The following is a 13,249-nucleotide window of genomic DNA, read 5'->3' as shown; positions in this document are numbered from 1 at the left end:
AATGAGTGAATAATAATAATCCTGTCATGAATGTAACCAAAGTGTAAAACATGACGTTAAAAACCTAATAAAACAAAACAAAACATAGACAGGTCATACACACCCGTATGCACACAACAGTCAAGACTGCAGCTAACTTAAATAAAGTAAACAGACAAAAAATGTACAGCAAAAAAAAGAACCACATACTAAGAAGGTCAAAAGCAGCCTAATTTGATTTTAAATATTTGATTATTAAGTATATTTTGATTTTAGAGAGACATGCTGCTACCAAGGTGACTTTTTTTGGAAAGTCTGTGGTTATTTTAATAGCAGAATTCTATGCCTCATTCTTTACATGATACAATAGTGTAGCTTCATAGAAGCAGAGTTTGACAGTGTTTGACTGCCCTAACTGCAGTCCAGAGCTACAGTGCCTTGCAAAAGTATTCAGCCCCCTTGAACTTTTCAACCTTTTGCCACATTTCAGGCTTCAAACATAACGATATGAAATTGTAATTTTTTGTGAAGAATCACCAACAAGTGGGACACAATCGTGAAGTGGAACGAAATTTATTGGATATTTTAAACTTTTTTTAGAAATAAAAAACTAAAAAGTGGGGCGTGCAATATTATTCAGCCCCTTTACTTTCAGTGCAGCAAACTCACTCCAGAAGTTCAGTGAGGATCTCTGAATGATCCAATGTTGACCTAAATGACTGATGGTGATAAATAGAATCCACCTGTGTGTAATCAAGTCTCCGTATAAATGCACCTGCTCTGTGACAGTCTCAGAGTTCTGTTTAAAGCGCAGAGAGCATCATGAAGACCAAGGAACACACCAGGCAGGTCCGAGATACTGTTGTGGAGAAGTTTAAAGCCGGATTTGGATACAAAAAGATTTCCCAAGCTTTAAACATCTCAAGGAGCACTGTGCAAGCGATCATATTGAAATGGAAGGAGTATCAGACCACTGCAAATCTACCAAGACCCGGCCGTCCCTCTAAACTTTCAGCTCAAACAAGGAGAAGACTGATCAGAGATGCATGAATGAACTGCAGAGATCTACAGCTGAGGTGGGAGACTCTGTCCATAGGACACAATCAGTCGTACACTGCACAAATCTGGCCTTTATGGAAGAGTGGCAAGAAGAAAGCCATTTCTCAAAGATATCTATAAAAAGTCACCTGGGAGACACACCAAACATGTGGAAGAAGGTGCTCTGGTCAGATGAAACCAAAATCGAACTTTTTGGCCACAATGCAAAACGTTATGTTTGGCGTAAAAGCAACACAGCTCATCACCCTGAACACACCATCCCCACTGTCAAACATGGTGGTGGCAGCATCATGGTTTGGGCCTGCTTTTCTTCAGCAGGGACAGGGAAGATGGTTAAAATTGATGGGAAGATGGATGGAGCCAAATACAGGACCATTCTGGAAGAAAACCTGTTGCAGTCTGCAAAAGACCTGAGACTGGGACGGAGATTTATCTTCCAACAAGACAATGATCCAAAACATAAAGCAAAATCTACAATGGAATGGTTCACAAATAAACGTATCCAGGTGTTAGAATGGCCAAGTCAAAGTCCAGACCTGAATCCCATCGAGAATCTGTGGAAAGAGCTGAAAACTGCTGTTCACAAACGCTCTCCATCCAACCTCACTGAGCTCGAGCTGTTTTGCAAGGAAGAATGGGCAAAAATGTCTGTCTCTCGATGTGCAAAACTGATAGAGACATACCCCAAGCGACTTGCAGCTGTAATCGCAGCAAAAGGTGGCGCTACAAAGTATTAACGCAAGGGGGCTGAATAATATTGCACGCCCCACTTTTCAGTTTTTTATTTCTAAAAAAAGTTTAAAATATCCAATAAATTTCGTTCCACTTCACGATTGTGTCCCACTTGTTGTTGATTCTTCACAAAAAATTACAATTTCATATCGTTATGTTTGAAGCCTGAAATGTGGCAAAAGGTTGAAAAGTTCAAGGGGGCTGAATACTTTTGCAAGGCACTGTATCTTCTATTGAAAATGTATGGTGCATCTTGAAGTGAACAATTAGCCAACGGTGACCATAGACTGAATTCTCATATCAAGCACAAATTGAGAATAATTTAACTTGAAAAAGTGCCTGAAAAATGTTTCATTAATAGGAAGGCTGATGGAACTAGATGCTGTCCCAGATTGTTTAAGTGTGTTGCAGGCATTATAATTCTTATTTACAAAATACAATGATCACTAAAAACACTGGAAATTTTTCTTTCTATATGCGTCAGTTAAATCAAGATTCAAGAGAATTAACAATTCACTTCTTATTGCATTGTACAGAATGTCCTATCTTTTATGGAACACTTTTTCAGCTTTTGTTTCTTAAATTAAGATTCAAGAGAATCAACTAATCCCAGATTCTTCTTTTTTACTGCATTTTACACAATGTCACAATTTTACAAACGTTTTTGTAAATAGGGTTCATGTATTAACATCAGTAAAATTAGGAATTATAAGTACAAACACTGTATGAATGCTCCTTGGAAACCAGCAGTAAGGGTGCATGGATGTGTCCTCCAATAGCTAGGTTTGTGAAACAACATTTTCTGTACTTGAAAAAATACTTTCTGTATTTGTGAGCACTTTCCACTTTTCCTGTGAGCTCTAACCATTATGCCCCACAAGCTCACAACTGTAAGTAAATAAATAATAGCCTATTAACACTGAAGTTATACTATGATGGAATTGTCTCCTTGTGATTTTTACATTCAAAGTGATGTTACAGGTAATGTTTATTCTTTCTGTGGTAGTGTAAAAATATAAGTTTAATATTTTTGTTAATTTACAGAGGATTAAAAGACTCCTGGACTTTTTGTATGCTTTACTGTGTTGTGAATTTGATTTAAAATGTATATAACTGCATTTTTTTAGCTCTTTTAAAGTGACTGTTGGGTTATTTCTTATTTTTGACCAAGGCCTTTCTTGCCCAGATGCCCAATTTGGCCAGACGACCAACTTTTTCCACGTGAAAATGATTAAGATCACTGTGAGCCTTAGATATTGTTTTATATCGGATTGTAAATTCTAATACAGTTTTTTGGACTTTCTGGCTTTACCACCCCGCCTGGGGATCGAACCCAGGCCTTCTTGCTGTGAGGTGACAGTGCTACCCATGCAAAATCCAAAAGTCTAAATACTTTCTAAATCCAGTGTAAATACTAAAACGTTTTAGTGATTACATACAGATTTTTTTTAATAAGATGGTCACATTATATCTGGCAAAAATCAAACAAAACTTTTGATAGTATAAATACAACACCAGCAGTCAAAAGGTTGTGGTGACAGCCTGAAAGTGTGCAGGGTTTTTTTGTTGAAGACCTGGACAAATTGCTGTTTTTATGAACATTATGGACAATAATTATACATTTAAAAAAATATTAGTTATTTGCAACTTTGAAAATTATGGGGTAAATTTGTACTTTAAATATATTAAATCTGTTTAAAAAATGTGTTTTGTATTTTTATTATAAAATATATTGTTTGATTTAATTATTTAACATAATTTAGTAAATGCAAAAATAGAGACAATTAAAAAGGGCCAATATGTTTTTTACATCAATTTATGTGTTTTGATGTATAAAAGCTGTGTAAAAAAGACACACACAAGTGCATAAAGGGGTCAAGTTGTAAACACATCTTACTACTATCTCACGGCTGTTTTGTATTAAAGCACTTGTTAAAATAGAAGTATAGCTGCTGCATGCACAGTTTATTCCGCTACAGCCTGTAAGTGGGCTGGTGCTTGTCCTAGGTCTTCCAGATGGATCACATTTTAGGTCTCACTTGCTATGGCAATTTTACACCCACATACACCCACACCTGCATGCAACCAACATTGTTCAATCATTTTTAATTTAATTTAAATTATATATATATATATATATATATATATATATATATATATATATATATATCAAAAGCATATTTTATTATTTCTTAGCACTAACACCATATTATTATTAGAACCAGAAATAAAAGATTACAACAAAACATTCTGTAAGAAGCTAAGTGGTGATTTTTATGTACACATAGAGTTTATAAATTGTCAAGTAGCATCTCACAAGTAGCATCTCACAATCTCACAGGTTTAGTGCTGTTGTAATTTCTCAACAGGCATTGTTTTTGTTGCTTGTCAGTGAACACATTTCATAGCTTGCATTGCCCATTTGGTAAGGGCAAAAACAACAATACAGACACACATAAATTTTGTTATTGTAAATCTTGTAATCACGTTCCTGCACAGCTTTTACTGGTGCTACTTTGACCCCTCCACAAACAAACTGATGGGAAATTAACCACCCACACTAATTTTTACACCGCTAATTAGCAACAACTAATGCCTGTCAACCCACTCACTGCTCGGTTAAGTGATAAATGTGAACAGATACACACACACATACACAAACACACAAACACACAAATATTCACACAAAGATTCACAGATACAAACAATAGTTTCCTCAGGGAGATTAAATACAAACAGGCAGTTAAAATGTCCATACATTTAGACCATGTGTGGGAGTTTTATGTACCTGATTATGAATACATAGATCTCTCTCTCTCTCTCTTTCTCTTTTTTCTCTTTTTCTCTGTCTCTTTCATACACACACACACACACACACACACACAGAGCAGACTAAAGTGTGCACTGATAAGGGTCTTCAATGGCTAGGCTTTTATGGGTTGTGTATGCAGAAAGCCTGACTGAAGAATACTTTAAGCTCTCATCTTTTCAGGGCTCAGCCAGTCACTATGGCAACGACACCATTACTGGCAAAACTTCTTCTTCCAACATCACTTGGCCTATAGTCAGAAAGAGTGTGAAATTAAACACAATTTTTTAAAGCCAATCCCACTGATAGAAGAGGTTGACCTTGCTTGCAGTGTCCTCCAACATCCAGTAAAAATAAACATAAATCAATTTGGAAGGACAATGCCAGCAAAAAAACCTTAGAACTTATTGATTTCTTTCTGTATAAACCTGGAGGCATTTTGAAATAACTATAAAAACTCTGAAAAGTTTGGAAAAATACAGTGAGCACCATTCATGCTCATGTCTTTTTTGCAATTTAACCAGTTTAAACACAATAATGTCACTAGAGATTACTCAAAATTATTAAAACATATACAGTTGATTTAGATGTGTGTTGTGATTTTAAATGTATGCCATTGTTATTCTCACACATAATAATGAGTTTTTGGAAAATGAATAAAAATTCGAAACTAATATCTCTTAATCACAGATTTACACTTTGTTAGACATTCTTTTTCAATGCCATATGTGTTAATATGGAGTCTGCCCACCCTTTTGTGGCTATAACCTGCTTTTATCAGTTAAAAATTCATTTGTGATGTTAAGCATGTTAGACACGAAGGCCTGGCTCGAATTACATTACTATTTACATTTATCCCAAAGGTGTTTAATGGTGTTAATGTCAGAGCTCTGTGCAGGCCACTAGAGTTCTTCCGCATCAAACAATTTGCCCTATTTGTCAACCTCAAGAACAATCCAAATCACTCCATCGCTACCTGCTGCACAGCCTTATCTTTGGCACCCCCAACTATGAATACCAGGAAGTATCCAAATGCCCATGATCCTCATAAACATCAGCATATTCCTTACTTATCCCAATCATCCAAATATTAATATTCTGATATTTAGTATTAGTAACCTAGTATTTGTATAACTAATCCTAATCCACATCACGTAAGTAAACCATTCTACATCTCTACACCTACTGTATATTGAAGCTCTTTCCAACCAACCTTGCAGCTTTTTAAATCTATCAAATGCAAACATTAAACTACACCATTGTATCCCATCACCAGTGCCTCTAGCAGGCTCTTACAATCAGCCTTCTACATTACCTACTAATCCTTCCTCCTTATATCCAGTGAATATGCAAATACAATACTTTTACTCCCTGTAACTACTGCCTCAAACCTAAGCTAGTATTTTACTTTAAAGATACTATCCATGCCTCTCCAACCTCAGTTACCCAAACAAGAACCCAAGAAGTTTTTACCATCTAACAAAGCAAGATGCACTTACCTAAAGAGAAAACCATACCAATCAGACCACACCCCATTCAACTCCATCATCCATCAACAATGGTGCAAGCGTGAGTTCCTCTCTAAGTGAACTCGCTTCATATACTCGCTTTTCCTAAAATCCACACTTCTGCAGATCTACGCCCCAACATTACCCACTACCTAGCATTGACCAAACGAGAATGGATACCCCTTATGAACCTGGTTTCACTACCTTATGTAACAAAGGGAGTTTTCCAACTAACTAACTCATCTACCAGCTGTAGAATGACAGCCACAGCATAACATTCGGCTGATCATTGCAGATATATACAGTATTTGTCACTGACCAAAAAACTTAAAGCAGAATATTCATGTAAAACAGAACAAAGAATGTAATCTTACTAATTTGCTACCCTTATGCAAGCACATACAAATGTTTTGTGTAAAAACAGCTAAGCAGAGGGCGTTTGAGGCTCCATTTTACCAGCAGAAAGGACCATTTGCAGAGGCGTAGGCTGCCTTCATGACTATTCATTATTACTCAAATCTTACCATCATTTTTTATGCAATTTTTCTCCCAAACTAGTTATATCTAATTACCCAATCACATTTTGGTTCCTCTACTGCTGTTGATCTCTACTCTGACGAAGGAGGGCCGTGACTAACACACACCGACACGTGCAGTAGCCAACCACTTCTTTCTCACCTGCACGAGGTGGAGAGAGTCACGCTCATAGAGAGTCATTTACCGATATCCATTTTCCCCTGTTGTGTAGGCGCCATCAATCAGCCGGCAGAGGTTGTCAGATTAACAAAACTGAGATTTGAACTTGTGAGTTTGAGATGTCAGCACTAGTGTGCTAGCATGTTTTACTGCTGCGCAACCCAAATGCCTTAAATTTAAATGAAATTATGTATATATTTTCCTGTCTTTTGCATTTAAAACCTGTTTAAATCTATGTAATCTTACGGTTGCTGGTTTAGAATGACAAGCCTGGTTTTGTGTTTAATGCTTGTGTATGTATATGTAACAGATCCACCTACAACTACACTTAAAAACCTCCTTCAACCTGTAATAATAAAAAAAAAAATTCTATTCAACTCATTCGCTTGTCTCTACCTCTCCTCTGTGTAGGAGGGATGCGTAGTAGATCAGTAAAGAGGCAGCAAAGATAAAGGAGATGCCCACTCAGTGATATGACTCACAATTCTAGAGGGACAGAATAACAGAAATAAATATAGAGTACTTAAATTTATTTAAACAAGAAAAGGAAAAAAACAAAAACAAAATTGTTTGCAAAGTATCCAAATGTAATTTTAATATTATTTAGTTAATTGAACACAGTCTGGCTTTTTTTCAGCCTGTCCTGTATCAAATAAATATTAAATAACTCGAGCCTTAGCATTAAAATCACAGTCACCTTAAAACTATGACATTTTAGAAAATTCTGGAAAGAATTACAAAACCTAAGATTCTGGGAGCTCTGTTAAATCACAGTGAGAGCCATTACCGCTAAATAAAGGGAACTTGGACCAGTGGTTAATGACCCCAGGAGTGGCTGGCCTTCTAAAATTTCCTCTATATATCTACAGATCTTCAGACATCTCTAACCTCAGATAAGGTTATCAGTCAAGCAGAAGTACAGTAGTGCCTTTAAAAAACAAATGGGAGTGAATAGGACAAAAAAGAAGGATAAAATGAGCATTGCGGGTGAAGAAATACAGTTTCTCCAAATGTGTCATACCTGGAGGAATCCTCAACTGGCCATTAAAAATTTGTGGTTGGGAGCTATAGAGTCGTGGCCAAAAATATTGGCACCCCTGCACTTCTTTAGAAAATGCTCCACTTCTGCAAGAAAATTGTTGTAATTAAAAATGCTTTTATATACACATCTTTATGTATATCCAAACAGAACTCCAGAAAGCACTGGACAAAATGATTGGCACCTTCTCAATAAATACCTGGAAATAACAATTATGTAATGCTACTTTAATTTGTAATTAAACTTACATGTGTCAAGAAAACAGGTGCTGGCAATATAGAAACCACTCTTGAAATCAACTTAAATGGAGGAAATGCTTTGCTGCTTGCAATATACGGTCCGGTGTCAGAAATATGCGTCTCCATCAGAGGTAATGGTTCTTCCAGCAGGACAATGACCTACAAAGGTATACTTCAAAGAGCACCCAGAATTGCATTAGACATTGCATTAACGTTGGAGATCCCTTAAATGGCCAGTAATAAGTCCAGATCTAAAACCTGTAATGGTCTTATCTGCCATGGAGATTGGCAGGGGGGCATGGCTACAGAATAATGCCCTTCTGCTTTGCTATTTATAATCAGCAGAGGGTGCATGGAGGCGCAGATAATTTTATGTGTCCGTTTCTCTTAACTGTATCCGTCACCTCGTTGAGCATTAATTTGCTCCAAGGGGAAGTGTTTTTATTAATCATGTTTTCTTCCTCACAGAGTGGCCAGGTCCTCTGATGGCAACCTGCTTTCTCTTGGAACCATGATTCTGGGATTGATCCAGCCCAGTCTTTTACTGGTGCAGGTGACAGCACTCTTTTTCTTTTTCTGTAAACTTTTCAGCCATCATGACAGAACCTCCCTGGATGAGAGAGCTGTGCCATACATGACCTTTTTAGAAAGGTCTCATGTTTGAATCCACACTAAACATGGCCTTGTTTATTGCCATCCCTGGCTTGTTTCTTTTTTTCTGAAAACTTGGTTGTCACAGGTAGCTGGACCATCTTGCTATATTGTGGCAATTCTACTCTATCCAATTTTCTCTGTTGTGGCCTGCACATGTTTTTGTCTTTAGTTATTTTGTTTGTTTTTGTTATTTTGACTGGTTTTATTTTTGTTAAACATCCTGCAAATTGGGTTAATTTTCTTTCTTTTTTTTTTTGGAGTGGGGCTACACCTGCATGACGCACACCATTACAAAATCCCTTCATACAACTGTGGAGAGAGCTTAAAACAGCACTGGAGAGAAGGAACCGTTCAGATTGGTTACATGAAGAAATTGATTTAAGTTATTGTTTCCGAATTGTGTACTACTAAATATTAAATAAAGTTAAAGGTACAAGTAATTTTAAGTCCATTTTTGTTGTTTAAATGCAAAAAAAAAAACACCTGAATACCAAAGCATTTCTAATTGCAAAAAATTTCTAAGAGAAGTGGTACAATTTCAGGAAGAACTGTGATGGTGCCAATATTATTTGACTTAGACTGTATATGTGTCAGGGCCGTGTGCTAGACTGTGGCCCCACTGTCTTGCATGCATGTAGTGAATATGGTAGAGGAATTGGAGGAGAAATTAGAAATAACAACAAAGTGGTAGCGTGAATGGCTCAAAAGAAACAAAAGTCTAGATTTTGAAATTGTCTGACTTAAACCTCATTGAGATGCTGGGGTAGGATCTTAAATAGGCAGTTTAATAGGACATAATTATAGCAATGCTGTAAATAAAAGTCGGCTAGAATTCTTTCACAGCAGTGTAAAGGGCTAATCTACAGTTATTAGAAGCTTAAAAGTGGCAGAACTAGTTAATAACTTTGAGGGACACTAGTGTTTCACCTAAAATTATCTGATGCACAATGAAAATATGTGTTGTAGTCTGACAAATCAACATTTTATATAATTATATTAATGCTTATGGAAATAATAAATGTTGGGTTCTGTGGAACAAATAAGAAATGTAATATACATTTTTACCAGCCTAATGTTGTCAGAGTCTATCCTGATATAAAGTGGCACATGGCATGTGTAATTTGATGTGAGGTCAGTATTAATACTGAAAGGTATATACACATTTTGGAGCAACAAACGCTGCCTGCTAGATAATGTCTATTGTAGGGATATTCATGCTTATTTCAACATGACAACAGCAAATAACAGAATCAAAATCTTTATTTCGCCAAGTACCATATGTTCAAGGAATTTCTCTTGGTGCAGGTGTCAACATATAAACATCTAATTAAATAATAGAAAGGTATGTTTTATGTCGCTGCTGTGTTGTTTTATATATAAACATAGAATAAAACAACACAGCAGCGACATAAAACAGAACAGCATCAGACAAGGTGTACGATGAAGATGAACAGTACAGTACACTGAAGACTTCAGGTAGAGAATTAAAAAGTTATACTATATGTAAACAAAGAATAAACACACAGAAGCAATAACAACAGTATAGCATCTGATAAAGTGTGCAATACAGATGTATAGTACAGTTCACTGCCAGTCAAAAAAGTCAAAGTCTGCTTTATTGTCAATACTGCAATATGTACAGGACATACAAAGGATTGAAATTACATTACTCTCAGACCTATGGTGCAACAATAAACATTAAATAAACACTAAACCTAAAATATATGAAAAATTTAAGAATTGAATAAACACACTAAAACGCAACATATATTTACACTGAAACTTAAAGTCTTCAAGTATAAAAAATTGTGGGTGCCAAATTATGCCTGCCTGCAGTTTAAATCTCCCACTGAAACATGTGACATGTTGTATAGAGCAAAACATTCTACAAAATACCACAAAACTGCAAGTATCAAATTTAGAAGGAATATATTACCAAAAAGTTTATATAATTAAAAAACAATTATAAAAACAATTATACAAATAACTGCATGATGTTTTTATTAGCATTAAACATTCTGTTGGAGTTGTATTTTGGCTTTTATAAATAATATGTACATTCATTCATTGTCTATTTACCACCACTTTATCTGATTTAGGCTTGAGGTGGGTACACTTTACTGGGGGATAGGTAGGAAACACCCTGGACAGGCCGCCAGGGCAAACACACACACATGCACACATTCTCACCTAGGGCAATTAAGTATCTCTAATGGTCCTGATTGTGTGTCTTTGGCTTGAGGAAAGCAGAGCTCCCAAAGGAAATCCATGAGGGCATGGGGAGAACATGCAAACTCCACACTAAAAGGACAGAGACCGCTTCACCTGGGAATTGAACTGAGAACCTTTTTGCTGTGAGGTGACAGTGCTACCCACCGGGCCTTATAATATGTATATGGTGATGCAAATTGAGTTAAATCTTAATTGTTTATGTGGTAAATGCAAGCTTGCAAACTAGTTTAGCATTTAGATAGATAGCCTGATAGATCATGGTATCATGGTTTATTCTAATACCTCAGTACCTTTGCTTCTGGAGCCTCAGGACCCCCTCCACAAAAAACAGGCCACCCACAGCTCTGGCCACATGATTACACACTGCCACCACTGCAGCTTACAGAACCAAGCACGCTCTTTTGTTCCTTTGGTTAGTCTGTCTATCTGTCCTAAAGTACTTACTTACAGATAGGCATTCTTATTCCAGCACACTTACTCTCTGGATTGCTGTAATGAACTAATCAGCCCTACAGTCTAAATCTGTGCTGGTTTACATTTCACTTAACACTGCAAAGACTGACAGTGACAAAGAATGGATAAGAGAAAATCACAGAGAGAAAAGTATGCAAGTAATTATCCACATTTGGGCTCAATTCCATTCTTAAAAAGAAGATCTGTGCATCAGTTGTGACTATTTACCACATGCAAATATGTCACATTGCTGCATTAGGGCTAGATTAACATTGGTGGACAGTGAGACATAATTTGCATGATTACAGTCCGTTACAAAAACTGCCACAAAGATCCGCCAAAATGCCGAAATTACACAGGTGCATTCAGGCAATATAAAGGGGAAACTCATCAAAACGGCTGAACAATTGTAATTATAAGTAATGTACATTTAATGCAAATAAGGTTTGCTAAACCGATTAGAGCTCTGTAGTCCCTAAAAATAATTGGTTTCCCTTTATTGTTATACCAGCATTCACTCTTCAGGAAAGGCTAGACTAGACTAGATTTTAAAACACAGCAGTGGAGATTCAGCCAGTATTTGAGTTTTGTTACTACAAAGTTGAGGTTCTAAAATTCTCTAAAATGTAATTGTATAAAGTACCATTAATATTTCCCTTTGCTAGAACAATGGGACCTTGTACAAACCATGAAACAGAATTCCTCAATATTAGCCCACCTTAACCAAACTTTATAACTGACATTGTAGATGACTGTAATGCTTTTTGTAATTCTCTGTAATACCAGAGAATATTTAAGAGAATACTGCTCAAAAGTTTAATAATAGTGTGATATACAGAACTTTATATGATGCCTGGCAATACACTGCATATACACTGATGGGCTAAAACAATAAAACCACACCTTGAAAAAAGTGTGTGCGCCATAATCAGGGATATATTAAATGTTGGGCTAATGTTAGTTGCTTATAGTACACATGTTTAATGCAGCCGATATGATCAGACATAAAGACCTAAGAGACTTTGATAGAAGCCAAATCATTATGGTCAGATGCCTGGGTTAAAATATATTTAAAACACCAAGGGGTGCTCACAGGCAGCCATGATACGTTCCAACCAACAGTGGTCTGAGGGGAGACAAACCACAAACTACTGCCAGGTTGTTGGGCAGCCAAAATTCGTTGATGCCTGATGGCATTGGAGACTGTGTCATCTATTATGGACACCAGGAGGGCTACTGTGTCTTAGGTTTCTTATCATTTTAACAATGGTGATGGCTTTCAAGCCTTTTATGTTTGAAGCTGTATAGGTACACCAGTCAAAGTGCCCTTACAAACTCCTGTCCAAAATCGCAAGCACCTACAATGGGCACTGAAGCATTGGAACTGAACAGTAGAGCATTTGAAAAAGGTTGACTGTTCTTATGAATGCTGTTTTTTCCAAGATCAAGTGAACATTGCATTGTTTTCCTCTGTAGGACAGTCTACTTTGCAATATATTGAAGTTTAAAGACCTGCTGGTAATGTCCTGGTTCCATATACCATAGAACTTCTTCAGATGTCTTGTTGAGCCCATGTCTCAACAGGTCAGAGCTGTTTTGATAGCATTTTAGGCATGTGGTCCTAGTGTTTTGGCTTGAGTGTGCATATCTGGTGTATAAAACATAGCCCTAAATTGGTATTCTGCCCACCCTACAGATTCTTAAATGTAAAACTTCACTATTCAAACAATTTAAATGTAAACAACAAGCAACAAAAGCACTGAAGCACATTGAACACAATTTAAGCATTGCCTAAATTAAAGTACAATGAAGATAGAGTATAGTAGTATTTATTTATTATGTATTAGTA

Source organism: Trichomycterus rosablanca, chromosome 6 (genome assembly GCF_030014385.1).
Source record: "Trichomycterus rosablanca isolate fTriRos1 chromosome 6, fTriRos1.hap1, whole genome shotgun sequence".
Taxonomy (NCBI): Eukaryota; Metazoa; Chordata; class Actinopteri; order Siluriformes; family Trichomycteridae; genus Trichomycterus; species Trichomycterus rosablanca.
The sequence above is the reverse complement of the archived record's forward strand: the minus strand, read 5'-3'. Positions refer to the sequence as shown.